Below are 25227 nucleotides of genomic sequence, written 5' to 3'. Positions count from 1 at the left end.
CCAAGTGTCCCTATTTTCCAGGGACAGTCCCAGATTTTCAGAAGCAATCCTAGTTTCTGGTTTGCTCTTGGAATGTCCTGCTTTTCCTTAGGACGATCCTATTTTCATCAGAGAAATGTTGGAGGGTATGCAACTATACCACTACAAATAACATATGCAGAAGGCCCCCTTGTTTGTAAAAATAAAATAAAAAATGGCCAACACCACTTCTCCCAAGAGCAATGCCCCACTTCATGAATATTTTACTTTTATTTTTTTTATTTTGAGACAGAGACAGAAAAACACACACCCATGATGTCCTTCCAAGCCACACATAGGTGCTGGCTCCCTGTGGACCTGGGTGCCTGAGCACCCACAAAATTCCCCATGAAGGGGCCGGGCACCCAGACATTTTGGTGCCAGGGCCACCTCATGGCACCCACAGGCCCAGGCACCCACAGTTGCAGGGCCAAGCTGGCACTCCTGAAGCTGTGTATTTAGTGCAATAGATAAGTTTGCATTGGAGCAAAGGCTAAAATGGGGTTGAGGGCCAAACACTCACACACTTTCTGAATAAGCAGAAAATTGAGAACCTAGAAGAAATGTTTTGCATCTAATAGTCTGCCAGCATGGTTCCACTAGTGCAATGGGATTCTCCTTCCACTGTGTGCCCCCAAAATCTTCTTTTGAGGGTGCACAGGAAACTGGAGGGGACAGGAAAAGAAGTTCTATTGTGTGCACGGACCTTATGCCAATGGTCCATTCTGGTTTAGGACTAAGGAATCTACTATATATAAAGAAACAATCAGAAAACCATAATAACTATTTTCATTATTAATAGAATTTCAGTTGCATTCAGTATGATGAATGCAACAATGGCAATGAATAGAAGAATCAGACACCTTAATTTTTTTACCCATTAACTTCTATTCTTTGAAAATAATTGATCGTGGAAATCATAATATCTCAATGCAGGTGTCATGGAGGGCATTTAATGATGTTAATTGGCTCTCTAGACTCAGGGACAATAGAAAAATCATGTACCGTTTTGAATATCATAATCTTCAACGAATTCTGTTTGAAGCAACATACGTGACAAAATTGCTTAGAATAAAGGTCATCAGCACTGATCCTTTTCTACAGGAGACATCTTTGATTAAACTCTGTTCAATCATAGACTCATATTCTAAAATATGTGATTAATCCATCATTTCACAACCCATTAGGATTTTCAGTCCAGACATTGTGCAGAAGGAACTGAACTCTTTGACTTTTTATGAAAATGAAACATCTGCGTTTTAGATTTATAAAGAGGAAATTGGACAGCAATATGAATGTGCAGCAAGAATGTGTAATAATCTAAACAGGCAGGGAACCTGAAATTCTACCTTTTTTTGTAACAAAAAAGAGATTTTGTTTTAAAAATTGCTTTTTAAAAGAAATGATGTGTTATAGATGTAAACATTTTAAGTGCCAATAGATACGAAGCAGCAAAATATTTTATAATGTTTAAAATTGTGACGTGTAATTACAGCTTTTTATCAACATAATTCTGGAACCTACTGAAGATATATAACACAAGGTCTCTAAACTTCCAGTTACCCACCACAAATAAAAGCAGACATAAGCTATACAGGGAACGTGCCCATCACAACATGACTGAGTGCTCTCTCTCTCTCTCCACCCCACCCTAATTTCTAAATAAAATTTTAATATGCCGATTCCTACCTGGAAACGATTTCTAACCTGCAAGCTGTGTTCCTTAATCATGAACATGAACTTACTCAGGCCGACTAGATGTGTGAATTCTGCTTGCTGGTTTCGCTGCAGCAAATGTTCAGCCACTGTGTGAACAGAATGCTGGACTAGATGGGCCATTGGCCTGATCCTGCAGGATCTTCTGATGTGAGCTTTATATGCAGAAGGGTCCACAAGGCATCACTCACTCCCCTGAGATGCACAACATTCTCATCACTTTCCTTAACCTCTGATGGGGAGCAAACGACCAACACTGACTCCAGTGAAAACATTGCACATTTGAGGCAACCTGAAAGGTTGCTTCTTTATTTGGTCTTTGTTCTGCCCTCTGTCACCTAAGTGTCCTTGGTTTGACTCCCAATTTCAAAAAAAGAAAAGAGAATATGGTCAGCATAGAACAGTGATGTGGATCGCCCAGATGTTGGAGTACTCCACCTCCCATCAGCACCAGCTAGCATGGCTGGTGGTCAAGGATGATGGGAGCTGTAGTCCAACAACATCTGGAAGGCCACAGGGTCCCCACTCCTGGCACCAAAGATCAGAAAACTACAAAAACCGCAGGTAAAATATTATTGTTGTTGTTTTGAAAGCAGCTTGAAACGATTTAAAGGTTGGTAGAAAACAGAAATGGTCTTTTTGGATGTTATGAAAATGACATCAAGGGCAGATGGGGAGAACATTCCTCAGAAAACTACACAAGATGGCCGCCATCTCCAGTTGCCATCTGCCTCACCTCAGGACATTCAGAGGAGAGTCTCTTGGAGTCTTCTGCCTCTTCAGTTCCAGCCATTTCCCAGTCCCAGCCTGTTTCAGTTACACCCAAGAGGGTGGTGGTAGGTGAAACACCTATATAGTTCACCCCCACTTTGAAATTGGCTGGGGTGGGTGGGTAACAGAGGTCTGGATTTTGTCCTCCTCCTCTCCTCCCATAAGCAGATGACTGACCATATCGAACCACCTCCAACAGTAGGCCTAGATGCATTAGGACCCAACATCTGGAGCAAGTATCTCAGTTTGGGAAAATGTATGCACGGCACCCTTGTGTTCTCGCCTGCTGGATCAGGGCACATGTCTTTAAATTGTAAGTGTTTAAAATGTAAAGCATAAAATAGAAGTTACCAAGGGGTCTAAGGTAGAAAGTGCTACATGAGTATTTCTGTCTCCTGTTTCCATAGCAGCGATATTAAAAAAGTCCTGCAAGCCACTCCAGAAAAAAGGTTCTTTTTTCCCAACAGAAAACTCCAAATCGTAATTCTCATTCATTGCAGAATTTTGTTCCTAGGTCTGTGTGCAGGAAATATGGTATGCTAGTTAAAAATGACACGCTTTAGGCAAAAATATGCATCTACTTAAATGCACAGCTGGCTGATTAACGGAATTTACAACCGCTGTCAGGGTAGCTGTTAAATCTAAGAACAGAAGACGGAAACTAGGTTCAGATGTGTTTAAGAGGAACAGCTATGCAAGAACGAGCTTGATGGGTCCACTTATTACTTTGAATGGGGAAGTTCTGACATCTTTGTTAAGTTCTTATTGAAAATAAGGCAGAGCTGCTCACTTTGGTAGGCCTGGAGCAAGAGGCTGTTTGTTGATGAACAGCCCAACATGCAACTGCAGAGGAGAATGAAAGGAACCACAAGAACAAACTAATGGGTGGAGTTTTAGCTCCAGCCACTACCACATTCTTCTTTTGAAAGTCCAGTCCAAGAGAGGGAATTGCTCTGTAAGTTTATGTGAAGATAAACAACCTGAGCGTTTTGACTCTTCCTCCACCCATTAGCTATCACAGAGGCCACAACCCCTTGTGCCCGAAAACCAGGGTGCTGCTGATAACCTAAATGCAACAATGAGAGGATTCAGACTTCTTGCTCGGTCTCTTATTTCTTTCTCAGCATCATTAGAATTACCTCTAGTAGATGTTCTTGTGTTTTTATTTGAGGTGCATAAAGTTCCTGGAGTGCTGGAACCTCTGGTCAAACATGCTAGTCCAGACCTTTAATCTAATCTATCTATCATCTATCTATCTATCATCTATCTATCATCTATCTATCTATATCTATCTATCTATCTATCTATCTATCTATCTATCTATCTATCTATCTATCTATCATCTATCATCTATCATCTATCTATCATCTATCTATCTATCTATCATCTATCTATCTATCTATCTATCTATCTATCTATCTATCTATCTATCTATCTATCATCTATCTATCATCTATCATCTATCTATCTATCATCTATCTATCTATATCTATCATCTATCTTATCTATCTATATCTATCATCTATCTATCATCTATCTATCATCTATCTATCTCTATCATCTTCCTTCCTTCCTTCCTTCCTTCCTTCCTTCCTTCCTTCCTTCCTTCCTTCCTTCCTTCCTTCCTTTGCATCTGCATCATTTGGTTTATTGCAGTTGTTGCTCCCTGTTCAACAAAATCCCCTGGGTAATCCCATGTGCTCTGCCTTTCCATACTGTGAATTGTTTCTTCAGCAAGGTATGAAAGTGGGGTTTCTCTCCCACATCCTCATTAGGCAGCCTGCACATTATACTTGCATTTTCTCCCCCATCACACTCCCGCTAGAGGAGCATGAGCCAGGCAATCCCTGCATCCCAATCTAATTGGAGGTTTCAGAATATTCTGCCCGTAACCTTTTGGATCCCTAGTGGGATGAGGCAGGTGCAGTTGGGCTTAGTGCCTTTCCCCATACAAAGCAGTGTAACTGTGGACTAATGGAACTGCAAGCTTCAACAGAGGAGGAATAAAATGTGTGTATCTCAGAGTTTATTTGCGCTGGAACACCAGGGAAGTATGCAGAGTACATTCCTTATAATATGGAAGTGTTACCATTAATGTCCTATTCTTCTCTTTCACCCACATGCGCACTCACTAAAGCACATGTGTGAAACTCCCCTAAACTGGCCAAGGCTACCAACGAAGGCATGACTGCCCTGAGATTTGATCCCAGCACGTTCATGTCTAGGTCTTACCCCCCTCAGCCCCAGCAACCACTTTTGGGTTTTCCCCAAATTCTTAGGATTTTCAAAGCAGGAAACTACAAACTAATTCCAGACACTTGTATAAGGCTGTGATGCTTGGTGGAACAAAGGCTTTTTTCAGCTGGAACTCTCCAGCACTCAGTTCCGGCACCTCTCAGGTGGGCACCATCGCCACTCTAAGAGAACAAGGGAGGTGTCCATGGTGAGTTTCATCATCTTTTCCTAGAAAAACAGCAGTGGCTAAAACTGGTGGGGTGGAAGGCAGGGAGGCCAACAGGTGGCAGAGCCAGAGCCCACCACAGGCAGAATCAGCTAATCTCTTGTTTCACCCCCATCCTCCCCACTGCTAAGTTCCAAAATGGCAACACTGAGACTTAAAAGGAGGGTATTGAAAGTCTGTGCTAGCTGCTGGACTGGGTGTAAGTAATAAGGCAGGAAGACTAAGGGCAGACTGTGGTTGGTGAGGCAATGCTCCATTTGCTCTGACGGACCTGGTGTCAGGTGACTTGTGGTGGCAAGACTAGTCTTGGCTGGTCCTATCAGCTATGCACATTGAACCAAGAGAGACCTCACCACCAGCGATAGACTTACAGTGGGCACCCAATGTTAGCATGGAGCCACGTTGACTAACAACCTGTATTAATACTTGCCATGATTCCCAGCAAGCAATGTGCGGCACCTCCAATGGGAATTTCCTCTAATGTAATTTGGTTCCCTCAGGATTCTGTAATTGTCTTTTCTGAGCAGCAGATGCTGACTTTACCTTTGGGGGTGTTTTTTAGATGAAATCTGGTGGCAGCTCTGTCCATTACTGAGCATTCATCCTGATTCGCTTGCACAAGGTTTATGCGGAGGTTAGACTCTATCCAGTCTTTATTGAGTATCCATTCTGATTTGCTTGCGGGACAGGTATAGGTGAATAAGCATTTCTCCCACATTCATTCTGATCTGCTTGTGGGGCGTTTATTATACATCTTTTCTTTAGGGCTTGCCCACACTTCTGCTTGTGCTGTCCTTAGAAATAGCAAGTCTGTACAATTCCCCACTTGACCCGCACTTCCTAGGAAAGGGGCTAAGTTGTTTCCCCCTTGCCCCACTCCTTTCCAAAGGAAATTGTGCTCTTTAGTAATAGATAGGAACAAATGGCAATTTGGGGGAAACCTGAACTGCTGTTTGCTCCAATTGAGTGCTAAAGAGTGGTTCCCCCTGGGGGAAAGCAATGGGAAAAGATAAAGTGTTGAGTCATTCAACCCAAACTTTTCAATGCATTTCCCCAACACTTCCCAACCACAGAATGCTTTAAAAAAATGGATTTGTTTTGCTAGGGAGGCAGGGTCCTTTGATCTGCTTCAAATGTGAAAACCTAAAGTTCTGATATGTGATGGAATCTCTCCCACAAAACGGTGGTGGTGCCACAGGTCCAAGTTTGGACAACAAATGCTGTTTAATGGGGATAGCTCAGTTGGCAGAGCACAAGTCTGTTAATCTCAGGGTTGTGGGTTCAAGTCCCACGTTGGGCAAAAGATTCCTGCATTGCAGGGGGTTGGACGAGATGATCCCAATGATCCCTTTCCAACTTTATGATTCTAGGATTGTGATGCTACTCTTTGTGTTCAGGGTTTGTTTGCTGCTATTCTTGGTTTGGTGATTTGTGTTTATAATGGTTGGATTGCTGTTGTCTTTATGTTTGCTTTTATATTCATAAGTTGCTTGGGGAATTACCTTCCCTGGAGACAAGCAGGGAATCTTTATGTGAGTTGGCCCATATTTTAATGGCCTAGGAAGGTGAGAAACAACTTTGACAGTTGTCTTTTATCAATGCAAATTTGTATTGTCTTTTACCTTCCAAGGCTTTTCAGTCCTTTGTGCAGGTGAGGAGAGTGCTCTTGCACTCAGGTCCTGCTTGAGGCCTCCTCACGGGCCCCTGGTTGGAGACCAGGGCTCTTACGTTCTTACCCAGCTTGCTGTGCTTTTTTTTGTTTTTTTAATTCCATGGACTGCTTTTGTACTGCTCTCTTACATTACGGTGTCCTGGCGGTCTTGTTTTTATTTTAATTTGTTTTACTGTTAATGTTAAGTTCCTGTAAGCTGCTCTGGGAATTTGCCGAAAGATGGGGGATAAATTAAATCAATGCATACATTACATCCACAACAAGTGGGGGGGGGGGACGACGACGCTGGTGTGTTGTGTCCACATTCAGAGCTGGTCCTTAAGAGGCGCAGAGCTGCCAATGCAATTTGCATCTCTCGCTTAATACTTTAATAGTGCCTTCCTTTGGGGGAAATGGCAAGGGCTTTAAAAATATTAGCTAGCTGAGCATCTCTGAGGCTGGCAGGAAAGTAATAAAATCTACTAGACCAAAATACCTCCCTTAGAGGTGGGGAAATTCAGCAGAGTGCTTTTCCTAGAGAGCCATTCTCGAGGAAATGTATCGAGACAATACATTCACCCTCCATTCTGGGATGGAGTAGCCTTTCCTGAGTAATTTACTAAGCTCTGAGGGCAGCCAAGTACATCTGCTCAAACAGCAGTGGCTCGGCTATAATGATCTCGAACCCGGAGCTGCTCAGAAAGAAGCCCCCCGTGCGTGGGCTCAACGGGGAGCCTCTTGAACTCTGAACATCTCACCTCCGCTATTCTTTGGCCTCTTTCTGTCATGCCTAGGATGCTTCCATCACAATTTTAATCTGAGAGCTGTCTTGGAACAAAAGGTCTGTCTGCTCACCCTCCCCTGCACCTCTTGTGTCCCTTGAACCTGTTCTTTCTAACTATTCATTTCTCTGACACGAAGAGCAGCCTGAGGCAAAAGTGACACACAATTCGGCAGAACAGCTGCTAAAGCCAACTGGTATGGCAGTTCATATTGCGGCTGGGGTGGTGTTGGGAGACATTATTCAGAGTAGCACTTCTGAGTTCAGGCAGGAAAGTGAATATGTGTTTGTTTGTTTGTTTGTATGTATGTATGTGTGAGAGAGTGGCTGTTTCGTTCCACGCTTCCTGCATATTGGGGAAAATATGAACAATATAATTACAGAATATAATTATAATTATAGAAGGAAATGTACTCTCTCTTTCAACAGTGGGTGGGTTTCAGTGTTCCTGTTCTGCTACCACACAAGACTTTCACTCATAAAACAGAATTTCCCCCTAATATATACAATTTTGTACACACTGTTCGGCTGCAGAACTGCACTGCAAAATTCAGAGATGTGCCAAATCTGGTAGGATTAATGTGTTTTGCTTTGAGGATTGGTTTGAAAAGTGTGAATTCTCATTAAACGGCGAAGGAAAACAAAATTCACCCCCACCCCTAACCCTGGGAGCCTTTTGGTTTCTCTGTTTTGTTTGGGTTTTCCCCCCCAGAAAAAGTGGGGTAAGATTGCTTTACATAAACAAATAATAATTTTCATTGCGGTCTGTGGAATGTTATGACCCACATGTATGGTAACATTAAGCCTTTTCGCACTGTTGGAAATTGTGTGGGCCTGAATGTGGGTTAAGGCATTCATATACCATCCTTCTTCCAAACCTCACTCACATGTGTTTATGTGTGTGTGTGTGTTTGTGTGTGTACGCGTGCGCGTGCGCACACACACACACACACACACACACACAGAATTGCAGTTTGGAAAATGAACATACTTTAAAGGGCATAATCCAAATCTCTTTTCACACACCCCCCTGGCACAAGTTGCAACAGTGTGTGTGGGAAAGCTATTATGGCTTACCACCAACTCTCTGCTATGCTAAATGTTCAAGTGGTAGTGCTTTGTGGTCTCACTAAATATATACGATGCGTAAGAAAACACCTAGAACTGGTGCTGCAACCAAGCTGATTATGCAAACCCATTCTCATTGTAAGAGAAGTTTGTTAGAATCATAGAGTTGGAAGGGACCCTGAGGGTCATCCATCCCAACCCCTGCAATGCAGGAATCACAACTAAAGCACCCATGACAGATGGCCACCCAACCTCTGCTTTAAAACCTCCCACGAAGGAGAGTCCACAACCTCCCAAGGGAGGGCATTTAGGATAGCACAGTTGGGTGGAATCTAGACACATATAAAAATCTCGGCGAAAATGCTTTAAAAAAATTGAATTTGCCATAAACTCACCATCGCCATCTAATGTCACATTTGTATAATGCACACAAAACATTATATTTGCAGATGTACAGCTGAGTGTGCTGCTGATAATGCCAAGGTTGCAGGTTTGGTCCCTGCATGGGATGGCTGAATATTCCTGCATTGCAGGGGTTTGGATTAGATGACCCCCCGGGGTACTTTCCAACACGACCGTTCTGTTATTCCATCCCCCTGTCAAACAGCTACTATTTTCTTTTCTTATATGATACCTTCCTTTCTGATCCTGTACAATCAACAAGAATGCTTCTTGTTGGATTTGAATTGCAACACACTGACTTTGCCCAAAAGTCTGCTGTTCTGCTAAAATAACAGGGTCGCCTTATTCCAGTTCCTGGAGGAAAGTTGGCAAGTAATATAAAAGCAAGAGCTGGAGAGCCTTATGCAGCTGCCATGTGGCTTATTAAGGTTACCAGCTGGTTTGGATGTGAACCCTAATAACTCAGAAAGTGGTGGCAATGTTACCTAAGCTTTGACAGCTACAACTAGGATATGCCAGGTAAACTGATGGAAGAAAGTGTGGTGAACAACCTGCCATTCTCCATAGCAGATTAAGTAAAGAACAGAATAATAGCTGTGCTCTGCTTGATTTTATTTTGGGTACCTATTTTGAAGTTTGGGCATCCTTTCAACCCTATGCGCAGAGAGGTCAGTGAACATGCCAAATGGTGCCTGGCAATGGTGTGGGTGAGGTGAGCATCACATTCCTGCTCCCTTCTCCACTCCCTCTTACCTACTACTGAGCAAATCTGATACTACAGCATTCATTTCCTTCTTTCTCTCTGTTCCCCCAAATGCAATTTCTGGCATTCTGTATTTTTTGTTGTAAACAAATTTATGTTTTTTCCATTTGTGGCAGTGCATATGCACTTTGTAGGAACACACCATCTGCTACTTTGTTTAACATCTAGGGAGGCAGGACAAGAGTGAGTGAGTTCACAGCACAGAAAGAAAAGTAAAAGGAGCTTATTTTTATTTTCTATGTTCAGCAGTGGGAGCGATTCCATAGCCACTCAGGAAGAGTCATGTAAGTGCCAATTGCAATCTTCTTATATAAGCTGCTAATTTAGTTCTTTTGAAACAGTTGCACATCTTGGAACATTGGAGTTTTGTAACTAGTTCACAACTCTACTTCCACCCACTCAGAAAACAATGTTTGTGTGGTTGCTTTGTGGTTGTTGTTTTTTTAGCTTAAGGTTTGCTTCTTCCTAGAAAAGAAAAGCCTCATTTTTTTGCTATGTGATGATTGGCCTTGTAGCTGGTTTTTTGCTAATCTTAAAGCAATAGAACATATGACCATTAGGGCTGACCTGGAACAGCAAGAGCTGTGTCCATGATCAAAAAGCACAGTTCCTTTCAACAGTGGGCGGTACTATGATGACAGAGATGAAGATAATGAGGATCTGATTGGCCGAGATGACCCATGTGACTCGGCCAATGCAGGAAGTGGTGCCTTACAGTGACATCATTGTGTAGCCACCATATTCAATATTTGAACTGAGGTCATTTAGTGGAAGAGAACAAAGCTCTACGAATGAGTAAAAAGGCACTAAATGGAGAAACAGAATGAAAACTCAAAGGAGGCAACATTCTCAGAAGTAAGGGAGTTTCTAGGAGACATCTCATTGAAAACGCAGCTTTTGCCCTGAAGCCCAAAACAGATGCCCACCTAGTAGTGACTGGAACAATGGGCTAAACCAAGGTTCTCTTACCTTTAAATAGTCTTTTGGGTGTCAGCACTGACATACCCTCTAACATGTTGAGTCCCAAAATCGGGAGACGCGTCTTTGTGACTTGTATGAGATCAGAGAGCCCAAAAGACACACTTTCTCAGGGCTGTGCTTTCATGGTGTCCCAAAACACATGTTTTAGGGTGCCATGTCAGATCACAACCCTGAAAAAGCAGGGTTTTTTTTCCTGGGCAACATCTCAGCACGAAATCACGTGAGATCAATGACCAAAATGACCACCGTGCTCTCATGGGAAAAAACTGGATGTTCCTATTTTTTCCAGAACACTTGCGGGATATGTACTTAGTCCTGGCAGATGTGTGGTACATAAATGCCTTCAGTCATGCACCTTGGAGTTAGCGGACCAGGCTTCTTGGCCAAAGCGTGCGTACATCTGGCACTTTGAGCTCTCACGCTTTCTAAAGCAACTGGAACACCCTGATGACTGAGGGCTGGATTTAGAAGAGGCTCGACCACCGCATGACCCCTCTGTTGCCCACAAGGACAAGAATATGGCGAGAGGCGGAATTAGACTGGGATTCGCATCTTTCACCAATTTGTGGAGGATGACTGTTGGAAGTGGAAAGCCCCTTGGACTCATGGAGGCTTCCTGTGCATTTTGGAACCCCAATCTTCTGGGGTTCTAAAATGTGTGGGGAGCCTCCATTAAGTATGAGAAGGTCCTTGCTTCAGACCTCTACCCTCTACCCATGGAGGGCTGATAACCTGACAAAGAGGACATGCTGGAAGGAGAGGGACTTGGCCGCATATCTCTCCTGTCTCTTGTGCACTTGCTTAATATATGGATAATATGAACGCCTGAACAGAGGCTATGGATGGAGCATCAGATGGTTCTATTTGTACATCATAAAGTGCCAATCTGCTGTGATAGTATTTGCAATGATGTATGAGCGCCTTCCATCATATAACAAGCCACTGTGATTACATTAGTTCCTCTGGCTCTCTTGGCATCGTGGAAGGCACACACACCTTTAGAATCTCGGTAGCAGAAAGCAACAACCTTTGGCTCAGGACACAGCGAGCAGAATAATTTGGTCTGCCTTCTGAATGGCCAAGTGAAAAGAAAAGAAAGTACAATGCAACCAATTGTTAAAGAAAACCGCTCCTAGGGCAGTACGAAGCTGTACTCAGCAGTCCTGCCTAGTTGTGTTTCTCAGGGGTTCAGTAGCTCTTGTTCTGAAAGGGCTCAAGGAAAATGTACTTGAAAAGTTATTAATGCTCCTCCAAATTGCTACCCAGCCACACAAAGTTTTCTCCTGCAATGTCATGCTGTAAATCAAATATAACATGAGAAGCTAAGCTGTATTGGGAAGAAAACTTGCCAGATGAAGATCCAGGACTACTTCTTTTTTTCTCTAGCAGAGAAAGGAAACATGTAAAAAACAATAACATATTCTTACAAAAGTCGGGTGCCTGCCTCTCTCTGCCGAGCAGTGGCAAGAGCCCATGGGGTTTCCGGCACTCACCCAGGGTCTGTATCCTTTGGAGAATGGAAGACACAGTGGAGACAGTTGTGGCTTTAAGAAATATGCATGGAGCGAGTCCAGATCTTACAGCATGGTCCTTTCAAGAGGGGCTTGTACCCTCACAGAAGTGCAGCCATGGAGTCCAAGGCCTCTCTCCCAGCCAGCCTACAGCCAACCTCCCCAAATATGAATCCCAGACCTTCTTCCTTCTTCTTCCCAGAAACCTTTGCTTGAAACTCCCTTTTCCTGTCACCTCAAACACACACCCATCACACTGGTAGCATCTGACTCCCTAGGCCAAAGGATTCTCGGATGGCCCATTAATACCTTTTGTCATGTTAATAGACTTGCTCTTCACTAAACCAGCCAGGCTGGTTTGCATAAGCCAGCCCAGGGATTCCTCTGCAGCTGGTATTTCTCCCTTCACATCCCAAATAATCAGAATCCTAGCATTTATTATTTTATAGAGTTTTGGGGGTCCCCTCTCCCAAATCTGCAACAATATAATACTCACAGAATAGATTTACCACAAAAGGTTTTCACGGTAAAGAAAAGAAAGGTCTAAGGTCTAAGGTTGACAATGGTTTCAAGTTTCATTTGAGTGGCCTGGGGCAAGTGGCTGATTCTGCTTCATTTATTTATAAAAATGTGATTGGCATCTTACTCTGGAGAGCTGTTGTGAAAATGCTAAGGCAGGTGAGGGTAGCCAATGGGTCTCAAACCCTTGGCTGTTCAGGATCTGGCAGATTGAGCAGATGAGATCAATAGTGGGTCAAACTGTCAAGAAGGCAGTTTCTGCATGTTCTTCCCATCATTCCTCTGCCATTCCATGACATTCCTGCTTGGAACTGGAGTCCAACAGCATCTAGGCAGCATCCAGCTGCAGAAGGTCAGACTAGACATTTCTTTCAGGGAAGGCAATCAATCACACAAATCATCCATCAGACTACGCAGAAAAGACCTGCCTTTAATTAGCATTAGGAACCATTCTAATAACTAAACATTAAAACTTGTCATATATTATTGGCAGACATCTCGACTGACAATTGGATTTGTTGCATTTTATAGATTAGTATTGTATATAAATAACTGGCAGATATCTCAAATGACAGACGGCTCGATTGTTTTCATAATGCTGCCCTCTTAAAACCATGTTGTGTGTAATGATAACTTTGGTTTCCCCGCAAAAAAAGTCAGTCCCCTGCAGAGCTCCGAAGTATATATAAATCCAGCAATCGAGAAATAATGCTGAATAGTAACCCCTGGCAAGTGTGAAATAAAACCCACCAGACAAATCCAGACAAATAACATTTATCTCTGTGTGCTGTGACCCACTGTGAACAAAAAAGCAGCCGTCCACTCAGGATGCTGCGTAGGCAGTTCTTTGAAATGGAAGAATGCTTGTATCCAGCACTCAGAGGTGGCATGTGCCTCCTCACGCTAGATTTGGAACTGTGCACACAGCACTAACATGATTGACTCAATTTCCCTTCCGATCAGTGCATCAGGTTGGACTCACTTTTTCCTCTGATTCAGGTGACCATCGCCAGCAGAGCTGGCAGTTCCACATAGCCATCAGGCTGAGAAATGCAGCCAGAAACCCATATATCCCTGCATATGGTATATATGGCCCAGTATACCTGAAGGAGGGGATGCAGGTGGTGCTATGAGTTAAACCACAGAGCCTAGGACTTGCCGATCAGAAGGTCGGTGGTTCGAATCCCTGCGACAAGGTGAGCTCTCGTCGCTCAGTTCCTGCTCCTGCCTACCTAGCAATTCGAAAGCATGTCAAAGTGCAAGTAGATAAATAGGTACCGCTCCAGTGGGAAGGTAAACTGCATTTCCGTGTGCTGCTCTGGTTCGCCAGAAGCGGCTTAGTCATGCCGGCCACATGACCCGGAAGCTGTACGCCGGCTCCCTCAGCCAATTAAACGAGATGAGCACCGCAACCCCAGAGTCGGCCACGACTGGACCTAATGGTCAGGGGTCCCTTTACCTTTACAATACCAGAAGGAGTGCCTCCACCCCCATCGTTCAGCCCAGACACTGAGGTCCAGTGCCAAGGGCCTTCTGGTGGTTCCCTCCCTGTGAGAAGTGAGGTTACAGGGAACCAGGCAGAGGACCTTCTCGGTAGCGGCACCCGCCCTGTGGAATGCCCTCCCATCAGATGTCAAGGAAATAAACAACTATCTTACTTTTAGAAGACATATGAAAGTAGCCCTGTCTATGGAAGTTTTTAATGTTTGATGTTTTATTATGTTTTTAATATTCTGTTGGGAGCCACCCAGAGTGGCTGGGGAAACCCAGCCAGATGGGCAGGGTATGAATGAATGAATGAATAAATGAATAACTAACTAACTAACTAACTAACTAACTAACTAAAGACAGACAGCACAAAGGGAGATCACTTTTGCATGCCCATATTTCTGAATCATGGGGCTTGATTTGCTTTGGAAAGCACAATGGCGAACGGTGCACCATCATTTAATTTGTGGGAGGAGGGAACTAACTGCAGCTTCTACGCAGCATTCCTGAAGAGGGACTTGGGTTCATCTGTCAGTCTCTTTATTGGAGAAGCTAAATAGATTTGTATGCAAAGTGTCATTGGCATTCCACAGTGGAGATGACCGGGAGTGGGGGTGGGAATCCATTCTATTCTTAGGAACAGTGGCTTAATCAGAAGCAACTGTATTCTCTTTAAAAGGCACATGTCAATATGTGGCATGTGCACCGTGGAAAAAATAATTGCACAAATTAAGCGGTACTCAAGGAGAAAAATGAAACACCCCCCCCCCACCCCAAAGCCTTCCAGGCCTGAAGCCCATATCTATAATGAACGGAGGCAGAAAGGTAGCACCAGATATGCAAATTATAATACATCGATTTAATATAGTTATGGGTTTGAATCCAGAGCAGCTGAGCCTCCAAAAAACACAAGGAAAAACAAAATAGAAACACAGGCTGAATGTGGGATACAATTAACTCTTGGTTGACCTTGCTCCAAATAGATGCTTCCCCCCCTTTTTTTCAAGGCGCTTGTGTATTTGAGAAGAACAGACGCAAGCCGCAATATTCCATGGTTGAAAAAGGATAGGGGCCCTCCTGTGCAGGAGTGGGTGGGACAAGAGGCAGAGTCTGGCAGCCTAGTGGTGTGATGTGGTGGGGGACAGAGGCAGGGCCAACATGGGCCAGAGTCAAATGTGCTCTTCATGTGTTGGATTTTTTTACCTGGAAGCTGAGTTCCCTACCCCTCCACAGGGCTCTGAATTACGTCTTGGAGGCATATGAAATTGGCTGTTGTTATACAGTCATACCTCGGGTTACAACCGCTTCAGGTTGCGTTTTTTCAGGTTGCAGTCCGGAAGTACCGGACTGGGTTACTTCTGGGTTTCGGTGGTCGTGCATGTGCAGAAGCACTAAATTGCACTTTGCGCATGTGCAGAGGCACCGAATCGCAACTCGTGCGAGTGCAGACGCGGGTTGTGAACGCTGCATCCTGCATGGATCACGTTTGCAACCCAAGAGTCCACTGTATAATGCTACTAATGAATGTTTTTGCACACGTTACCATATTTTTTCATGTATAACAGGCCCCCATGTATAAGACAGCCTTATACCTTGGATCACAAAAAAAATGGGGGGGGGGGAATTGTCCAAAGTCATTGAGCTTTTTTTTTGGGGGGGGACACAGATAGCCACAGAGCCACAGCCAACAATCATCTATACAGCTCGCCGCCAAAAGACCACCTGCCCACTAAACACAACCACAGCCAATTGCACGCACACCTCGTCACTGCCGTAAATCAACCGTCCAATTGCTGCAGCCAATCATCAACAGGCCCTGCCGCAGCAAACAATCACACGCCCAATCAATGCTGCCAATCTCCTGCTGGCTGCTGCCACCAATCGCCTGTCCGCCCTCTGCTATCCGTGTATAAGATGACCTGCAATTTTTGCCTATTATTTCTAAGGAAAAAATATCATCTTATACGTGGAGAAATAGGGTAAATAGTGAGCTAGGCGTCAGCCACCGGGTGTGGCAGAAGGAGACTTCCCGAAAGAAGTTAATGGAATTCACCATACATTAATTATAGCTGGAATTTCCTGTCCAGGCTCTTGCAATTTATGTCTAGCCGGGAGCCTATCCCCTTTCAATATTTTGAATCTCCAGGAAGGAACACTGTCTAGGGCAGATTTCATGCATTGCTGGAAGGCTGGATTTGATACCACTGAGCCTGCAGAGCGTGTTTCAATGCGGATGGAGACAATTCTTCAGATACTTTGACCAGGGTCCAAAGAAGAGTGACACTAGCGAGGCCAATGGGATATTACACTTGTGCTGTTCTCCAACAGTAGATTAGGCTGAATAACTGGCCCCAAGTCAGCCTGTGAGCGTGACTTAAGTGAGGATTTGAACCCGGGTCTCCTGGGTCCAAGATGGGTGCTTTAGCCACTGTACCAGCCACTGGCTGTTAGACTTTGATGTGGATCCACAATATACAACAGCAGTATCCATGACACTCACACAGTAAAATGGTCAGGGAAGGAAATAAACCTGCAGTTTAAGTGTTTAGACAATTGATCTTTCTATTTTATTACTTTTACATGCTAGATTTCTTCCATACATATCAGACCCCCACAAGGCAGCGTGAAGCAGCCCCCTCTGCCACATGAACCCCCAGGGTGACACACCTGTGGGAACGCTGGTAAAATGCAAACCTGGGTGGAATCCATATATATATATATATATATATATATGCAGGTTTTGGTGTCCTCGGGTGTCTTCCCGTGTAAAAGTTGGGGTGTCTAGGCGACGTTTCGACGAGGTCTCACTCGTCATCTTCAGGCTGGTGCTTTCGGCTTCTTGTTACTGGAACAGAGCGGGATCTCAATGTTTGAGTTCCTATAAATACTGTAGAGGGGGTGTGGTGTCTAGCCTCCAATGTTCTGGGCAGAGAGGAAGTTCCCAGGCTAGTGTGCCTTTTCTTCTTTTGTTCCTTAATTACTTGAGAGATACCTTGAGTGATTTCTTGAGTGATCTATTCAAGGGATCTATGAAATACCCTGCAAAGTCTGCCCAGCCACGTACATTGGACAAACAAACAGACGAATAAATGCACGTATCGCAGAACACAAGAATGCCGTCAAAAAAGAAGAAAAAACTTCCTCTCTTTTCCAACACATGAAAGAAACAGGACACGAAATTAATTTTGCAGATTCCAAATTGCTCTTTAACACGGAACATCACCACAAGAGAATAATCATGGAAGCCATCGAGATAGAGAAACACCCTCACAACATGAACAAGCGTGACGACACATCCCGCTTGCCAGACATCTGGAAATTAGCCCTCCCCACAAAAACTGACACCAGATCCAGAGGCACACAGAACGCCAACACCAATCAACCACACCAGACCCAAACCCAGACCCTCTCCACAGATGAATTACTGACACCATCCAGTAGCCAATCCATGGTGGCACCTCCGGATGCTGCACCCCCCTGCAATCCCTACACAGATCTGGCTGACACAAGCCACAAAACCACAGCTCGCCCCTATACACGAAGCCAAGCCAAAGCACAACTAAGTGCAATACAGCCATCTTCTCAGGAAAACTCTTCACAAAGTTCAAGAGGTCAAGACACAAAGACTTTAGCAACTAATCCACACCTAATGACCCACCTAAGTGGTACTCAGGATATCACTCAAGAAATCACTCAAGGTATCTCTCAAGTAATTAAGGAACAAAAGAAGAAAAGGCACACTAGCCTGGGAACTTCCTCTCTGCCCAGAACATTGGAGGCTAGACACCACACCCCCTCTACAGTATTTATAGGAACTCAAACATTGAGATCCCGCTCTGTTCCAGTAACAAGAAGCCGAAAGCACCAGCCTGAAGATGACGAGTGAGACCTCATCGAAACGTCGCCTAGACACCCCAACTTTTACACGGGAAGACACCCGAGGACACCAAAACCTGCATTCCTGTACCCGTGAAAATCTACGAAAGCATATATATATATATATATATATATATATATATATATATATATATACTGTGAAAATGAATATATTGAATTTGTCATTAGCTCACAGGTGCCATCTAATGGAGAGCCAGTGTGGTGTAGTGGTTAAGAGCGGTAGTCTCGTAATCTGGGGAACCGGGTTCGCTTCTCCGCTCCTCCACATGCAGCTGCTGGGTGACCTTGGGTCAGTCACACTTCTTTGAAGTCTCTCAGCCCCACTCACCTCACAGAGTGTTTGTTGTTGGGGAGTAAGGGAAGGAGAATGTTAGCCGCTTTGAGACTCCTTCGGGTAGTGATAAAACGGGATATAAAATCCAAACTCTTCTTCTTCTAATGTCACACTTGTATATTGCACTTAAAATGCACTGAAAACGTTATAATTGCAGCTGCATAGCTGAGTCCCTGCATAACTTCAGGTGGCCTCATGTGTCTTCAGAACACACACGGGAACATGTAATGGCTACTGAATAGTGGGATGATAATAACACACACGGGAACATTTAATGGCTATTGAATAGTGGGATGATAGCAGACAGATTTGGGCCTACATGTCTATATAATTTTCTTTGTTGGTCCCCCTGTATGATTTCTAATAGTTTTAAATAATATTTGTTTTTTTGGGGGGGGTTCTTCTTCTTCTGGCAATCAGATGAATCTAGTAATTTTACAGACCACATAGCTTTTAATCACCCAGTTTCAATTTTCACGGGGCATGGAAAACAATGACTGTACTAGAATGTATAACATAGTGTAGGAAGTTGCGTATTGATTTGTGGGGTGGGGGGAGAAAAAGATATTAAAAGCCAAGCTTTGCAGCTTTTCTCTGCGATTGTCTAGGGGCCTTGGGTTATAAGTGGAAAGAGCTTAATTTTCGACAACAGCATTGTTTGTGACAGTGTTCGAAAGCTACTTCTATGAGGTTTCTCCTACTTAGGACTGTCTTCTCTATCTTGTTCAGTTATTGGCTCATAATTCCTAAGCACTATGAAAGTCATAGACTGAAGATCTTACTCAGTGAACTCGAAGTGTGCTGCATAAGCTGGGGATTTAAGGAGATTTTTTTTTTTACAGCCACACAAATGGATATGGAAGAGGAACAGGATTGTAAAGAAGAAAGAAGGTGAGTTTGGTGAATGTATGGGAAGGCCTTTGGGAATGAGAACACCATACCCTCCAAAATTTCAACAATGAAAAATAGGGACATCCTATTCTATTATGAAGGGACGCGGGTGGCGCTGTGGGTTAAACCACAGAGCCTAGGACATGCCGATCAGAAGGTTGGCGGTTCAAATCCCCACAATGGGGTGAGCTCCCGTTGCTCGGTCCCTGCTCCTGCCAACCTAGCAGTTTGAAAGCATGTCTAAGTGCAAGTAGATAAATAGGTACCGCTCCGGTGGGAAGGTAAACGGCGTTTCCGTGCACTGCTCTGGTTTGCCAGAAGCAGCTTAGTCATGCTGGCCACATGACCCGGAAGCTGTACGCCGGCTCCCTTGACCAATAAAGCGAGATGAGTGCAACAATCCCAGAGTTAGCCACGACTGGACCTAATGGTCAGGGGTCCATTTACCTTTACCTATTCTTTTATGATTGTGATTACGATTATTCCCCACCCAACTGATTGGGTTGCCCCAGCCACTCTGGCTGGCTTTCAAAGTATATAAAAACATAATAAAACATTAAGCATTAAAAATCTTCCCTATGCAGGGCTGCCTTCAGATGTCCTCTAAAGATTGTATAGTTATTTATCTCCTGGGCTCGGGGTTGCATAACTGCATATGCCCCAACATTTCTCCAATAAAAATAGGGATGTCCTAAGGAAAACTGGGACATTCCGGGATCAAATCAGAAACCGGGGCAGCTTCTGTAAATCTGGGACTGTCCCTGGAAAACAGGGACACTTGGAAGGTCTGGGACATAGGAAGATGTGGAGCAAGACCAGGACTGGTGTGAACAGTCAGGTTGAGCACTGCCAAGGGAACCAGGACTCAGGAGGGGCCCTCGCTTTCTCAGAGGAATAAGGAAAAAAGAAGCCCCATCCCTCACTGGTCCAACTTGTCGTACACCCCTCCCCCCCACCGGGCCTAGTTCCCACCAACCACAGCCAGCCTGTCAGACAGTTTGCTCCATCCTCTACATCCCTCCTTTGCCTGAGCTCTGAGTAACTCCTTCTTCTCAGAGTCTGGCATTTTGGGTGATGTGGCTAGGAGAACTCCTGAACTACTGCCTCAGTTTGCCTTAGTGAATAGGAAAGTTTTAAACTTAGATTTTTTTATATACAGTGGTACCTCAGGTTACATATGCTTCAGGTTACATACGCTTCAGGTTACAGACTCCGCTAACCCAGAAATAGTGCTTCAGGTTAATAACTTTGCTTCAGGATGAGAACAGAAATCGTATTCCGGCGGTGCGGCGGCAGCAGGAGGCCCCATTAGCTAAAGTGGTGCTTCAGGTTAAGAACAGTTTCAGGTTAAGTGCGGACCTCTGGAACAAATTAAGTACTTAACCTGAGGTACCACTGTATATTCTTAAAAAAGCATCTCACTTTCCCCCACATAATTAAAAAACAGTCGGTACTCCGAAATGTAGTTTGTACACAGAAAATGGCCGAAAACAGCCACACTGCGGTGAAATTCCACATCCTGAAGGACAGGCTGCCGAGTTTTCCTTCGACACCTCTTTAAAGCCCATACTTCATTTGTATCCAGCTTGAACTTTTGCCCTGTTCGCCATCCTCAACGAATTAATAGCGATGTGCACTGCGTGTATGAAAATATATGGTTGAATCGGTATAATAAACCTGTTCTTAGTCAACTCTGGGAAATGAAGTGGTTTTAATCTTGCCTGTACATGGCCCTTAAATTAGAGTTCTAATGGGAATTAATACCTCATTAATTCCTTACAAGGATGAGCCCTGGCACTGAAAATAGATTCTAGCCCTGGCGAGTCCTGGCACAAATTAAAGCACAGAGGGTGGCAAGGGGGGGAAAAAGAAGCAAATTGAGGCTGACTTCTTCAGATGGAAGAGCGCTGGAAACGAGAACTTTTGGAAAATAATAGGAAAAAGGAAAGAGGATAAAGAATGAAATTAGAATTGAGCATGAGGAGGGCGGTCCAGTAGGAGTCCCAATTTGGCCCACGAGGCCATTTTCCCCAAGCTGCACACCCCTGTCCTACACCTGACATCACGCATGACACTGCATGTGGGGCAGGTGAAGACAAAGCTCACAGTCGAAAGTGGGCTTGCAGATACTGCCAACCAGTTTCACTGGCAGCTCCTGCAAAGCCCTGTGTCTTGGCCTGTGTGACTCGATTTCAAACTGTGCAGCCAAAGGAAAAATGCTTCTATTGACATCATGGTCAAAGTCAGGTGTTTGCCAGGTCAGTAGCCCCAGATACCTATCATTTTGGCCCACATGGGTTGCAGACCCTCCAAGTGTCCCTATTTTCTAGGGACAGTCCTGGAATTACAGACACTGTGGCAGTTTCTGATTTGAACCTGGAATGTCCTGCTTTTCCTTAGGACATCCCTATTTTCATGAGAGAAATGTTGGAGGGTATGACTCCTGAGCTAAGGAGATAAATAACCATACAGCCTTTAGAAGACATCTGAAAGCAGCCCTGTATAGGGAAAGGTTTTGGTTTTTTAAAAATTATTTTAAAAATGTTTTTATATATGTTGGAAGCTACCCAGAGTGGCTGGGGCAACCCAGTCAGAGGCGCGGGGCACAAATAATAAAATTATTACTATTATTATTATTACTACAGTGGTACCTCAGGATGCGAACGGGATCCGTTCCAGAGCCCCATTCACACCCTGAAGCGAACACAACCCGTGACTGTGCATCTGCGTGTGTGCAGGTCGCAATTTGCCGCTTCCGCGCATGCGCTTGATGTCATATTGAGCATCTGTCAATGCACGAGTGGCGAAACCCAGAAGTAACGTGTCCCGTGACTTCCGGGTCGCCGCGGAGCGCAACCTGAAAGCGCTCAACCTGAAACGTATTCAACCCGAGGTATGACTGTATTATGGAATAGGACGTCTCTATTTTCACCGGAGAAATGTTGGAAGGTATGGAGTTGGGGGAGATCAGGATCTGCCCTGTCGGCTGGATCCAGTTCCCTACCCATGTTCTAAACTCTGTAACTTTATCCCAGTGCAAAGTTGGTTGATGCCAAAGCTGCTTTCAGACAAGCTGCACTTTTGGAGACGACAGGTGTGCTGATTCCCCATACCTGGCAACCATGGGGAAAAAAACAGGGCTCTCCAGGCTACTTTCCCAAATTGTGAGGCTCAGGAGTGGCACAGCTTGGGGCAGTGTCTGTCACACAGAGGTGATGTGTTGGTTGAGCCTGTTCGAGGTACCTTTTGGTACGTCTAGTTTAATGCTGCAGCGGTAACATCTGGAAGCTGTAGTCCGGAAAGCCAGCGGCAGGAGAAGATGAAATAAACTCTGCCTTTGACAGAGTGCAGCTTGCACATGTAACTTTCGATCACACACTTGTGGTATTGAGTGTTCATTTTAAAAAACATCATTCCATCGATGGCTGAGAGATGCAAACACGCCTAGCTATGATGAGACACATTCCTGGTAATCCTCCTAGAAGAAAGCAATATTACACCCCAAAATGAAACCCCAAATTTTAGCTCATGCCTAGTTTTCAGCCGGGAAGCAGCCTGTCACAGGATGTCTGAAAGCTTGGCACTGTCTTCACAGATACCAGCTGAAAACGTGTCTTGTCTCGAGTGCCCTGGCCTGGTAGCAGCAGCAGCCGTGGGCATTGGGCGCCATATGTGTTTGATTACTTGCAGCACGTTCTATGTTGGGGGAACAAAAAGCTGATCCAAGGCCTGCACAGTTACTGCAGATGGCAACACAGCAGTCATCTGTCATTAGGGGTCAGCTCAGGAGAGACTTTATGCCTGCTTTATCCCTCCATGCCCCCCAGGAGCTGGTACCACAAGTAGCAACCGTTTTAGATTACAGTTTTGACATTTAAATCTATAAATGGTTCCAATCTCCCCCTTCCCCCACCCAAATCGGCTTGCATTTCAAGTATCATCTCAGATTCTCCCACACTGAATGGGATGATCCAACTAATCTCGCAGGGAAAATAACTACACTAGTATTAAGAGATCTTTGGTTTCCAGAGTATTTATGTTTGGGCCCTAGAACAAAATGTGTTATCCGGATGCGTAAAGTTTATATAAGAGAGCTCCAGCCCTTTATTTTCTTCCTTCTTTCTTCTTGGTTATTATTTATAAAAATGCACAATGCATGTGATCAGAACAGTGTGGGAAGAAAAGTGCATATTGCCTCTCTTTCACTTCCTATAGAATTACTATAGATTCCCACTAGTAATTCATTTATTTCGGTGCCCGCTAAATAATTTTTTTGTTTTTGTTTCAGCAAGCCTACCCAGAAATGTGACATTAACGTGTCAATGTCAATGTTTTATTTTAATACACCGCTGTATTAAAACCGCTGGTTATTATTTTTTGGTAAATTTTTAGATCAACTTCTTTTTAATATTTGCATTCATTCATTTTAATTTTTTTTAAAAAATGAGTATTGTAGATTGCTCCATGTAAACTCCATAGAGGTTGTCATCATCGATTACATGGTATGTACATTTTGTTAAATAAATTGTGTGTGTGTGTATCCATTTTATGGAAGTTTCTAAAAAGCTGGGTATCAATACATAAAATAAATACATAGAGTAACTTGACAAAAAGCGCTAAAAGAAATACTTTCAAAGAAATGCCATATGATAGCGTCATTGCATTAGTGGGTGGAAGGTTAACTATTCAAAGACTACAAGATAATTGCAGGGAGAGTTTAAAAAGATCACAACAGCAGGAGCTGCAAAGCTCTAGCATTCAAATGTTTGAAGACAACAAAATGTTACATTTTGTAGGAGATTCTTGTACTTGGTCTTCTACCCTAACACCCCATGAGTTTTGTTTTTGAAACCGTTCCTGTGCAATCCTATTTATTTATTTAATTTGTTAGTCACTTTATCTTGCCCAGGACAACCCAAAGTGACATACAACCCTATGCAAGTCTACTCTGAAGCAGTCTCAATTGAGTTTGATGGAGCCAACTCCTAGGTAGAACAACTGATTCCATTTCTCCTATTACTACATTGAACTGTTTGGCAGGGGGCATTTTGTTCAGCGCTTGCAGACTACAGCATGCAGTTGATGTTTCCGGAGTCACACAAATGCGCAGTGCATTGGATTTGTAAAGGCAACAAGTGATTCTATCCCCATTTCCCTACTTTGCTAAAGCTAACAAACCTGACCCAGGACTCCTGCTGTCCCACAGCCAATGTATGTCCATCTGCATTTCGTTAGCATACATGAAACCAGAACCATCTTTTATGATGTCTTTTCATTTTGAGGGTTTTAGCGCTGCCACTTCAGTACTGAGACTGACGTCTCCCCACTAACAAGTGCTTGTGGATTACGTATTGAACCTGGGCTAGGGAACCAGATATGTTTGTGCATTTTGTAAATTTGTAAGCTGTGTCGTCTGCTCAGTTGATTTTTTTTAAAAAAAAACATGCTTTGTAGTAATTAATTTAGACTTTGCTGTTATTTTTATTGATTATAATTTATTAATGATTTGTTATAATTGCTGGGACTGATTTTCTGTTCAGTAATGATTTGCTGATATTTTGAGTTGATTTCCCCCCCACAGAATATTATATTTCAAGTAGATCATTAAATATGTAATTTATTTCTGTTGTTTATTTTGATAGTCATGGATGTTTATAGGATGTGTGGGCTTTATTGTTTATCTTGTTGTTTCCATGGCTTGCAAAATGCCTTGTGCATAGCAGTGTACAGTGGTACCTCGGGTTACAGACGCTTCAGGTTACAGACGCTTCAGGTTACAGACTCTGCTAACCCTGAAATAGTACCTCGGGTTAAGAACTTTGCTTCAGGATGAGAACAGAAATCACGCGGTGGCAGCGCGAGGCTCCATTAGCTAAAGTGGTACCTCAGGTTAAGAACAGTTTCAGGTTAAAAATTGACCTCCAGAACGAATTAAGTTCTTAACCTGAGGTACCACTGTATAAAGCTGGCATACA

At 43.8% G+C, this 25227-nt stretch overlaps 1 protein-coding gene and 1 long non-coding RNA gene across 4 annotated transcripts in view; one reads left to right on the top strand and one right to left on the bottom strand.

The window, feature by feature from the left end:
• The window catches only part of B3GALT1 (beta-1,3-galactosyltransferase 1), a 333237-nt gene that overhangs the window by 11712 nt on the left and 296298 nt on the right, over positions 1-25227 (bottom strand). The window lies entirely within an intron of this gene.
• Positions 19207-25227, top strand: part of LOC310833970 — a 30712-nt gene continuing 24691 nt past the window's right edge. Inside the window, exons 1-3 of one of the 2 annotated variants that reach the window (XR_014559025.1) lie at positions 19217-19252; positions 23709-23754; positions 24162-24555. This is a non-coding gene — a long non-coding RNA (uncharacterized lncRNA). Of the gene's footprint in view, positions 19253-23708; positions 23755-24161; positions 24556-25227 lie in introns of those variants that run through there. The other variant, XR_014559024.1, reaches the window with a different exon arrangement.

The sequence above is a fragment of the Podarcis gaigeae genome, assembly GCF_964106915.1.
Source record: "Podarcis gaigeae genome assembly, chromosome: 1".
NCBI lineage: Eukaryota > Metazoa > Chordata > Lepidosauria > Squamata > Lacertidae > Podarcis > Podarcis gaigeae.
This window is presented reverse-complemented; position numbering and strand designations above follow the sequence as displayed.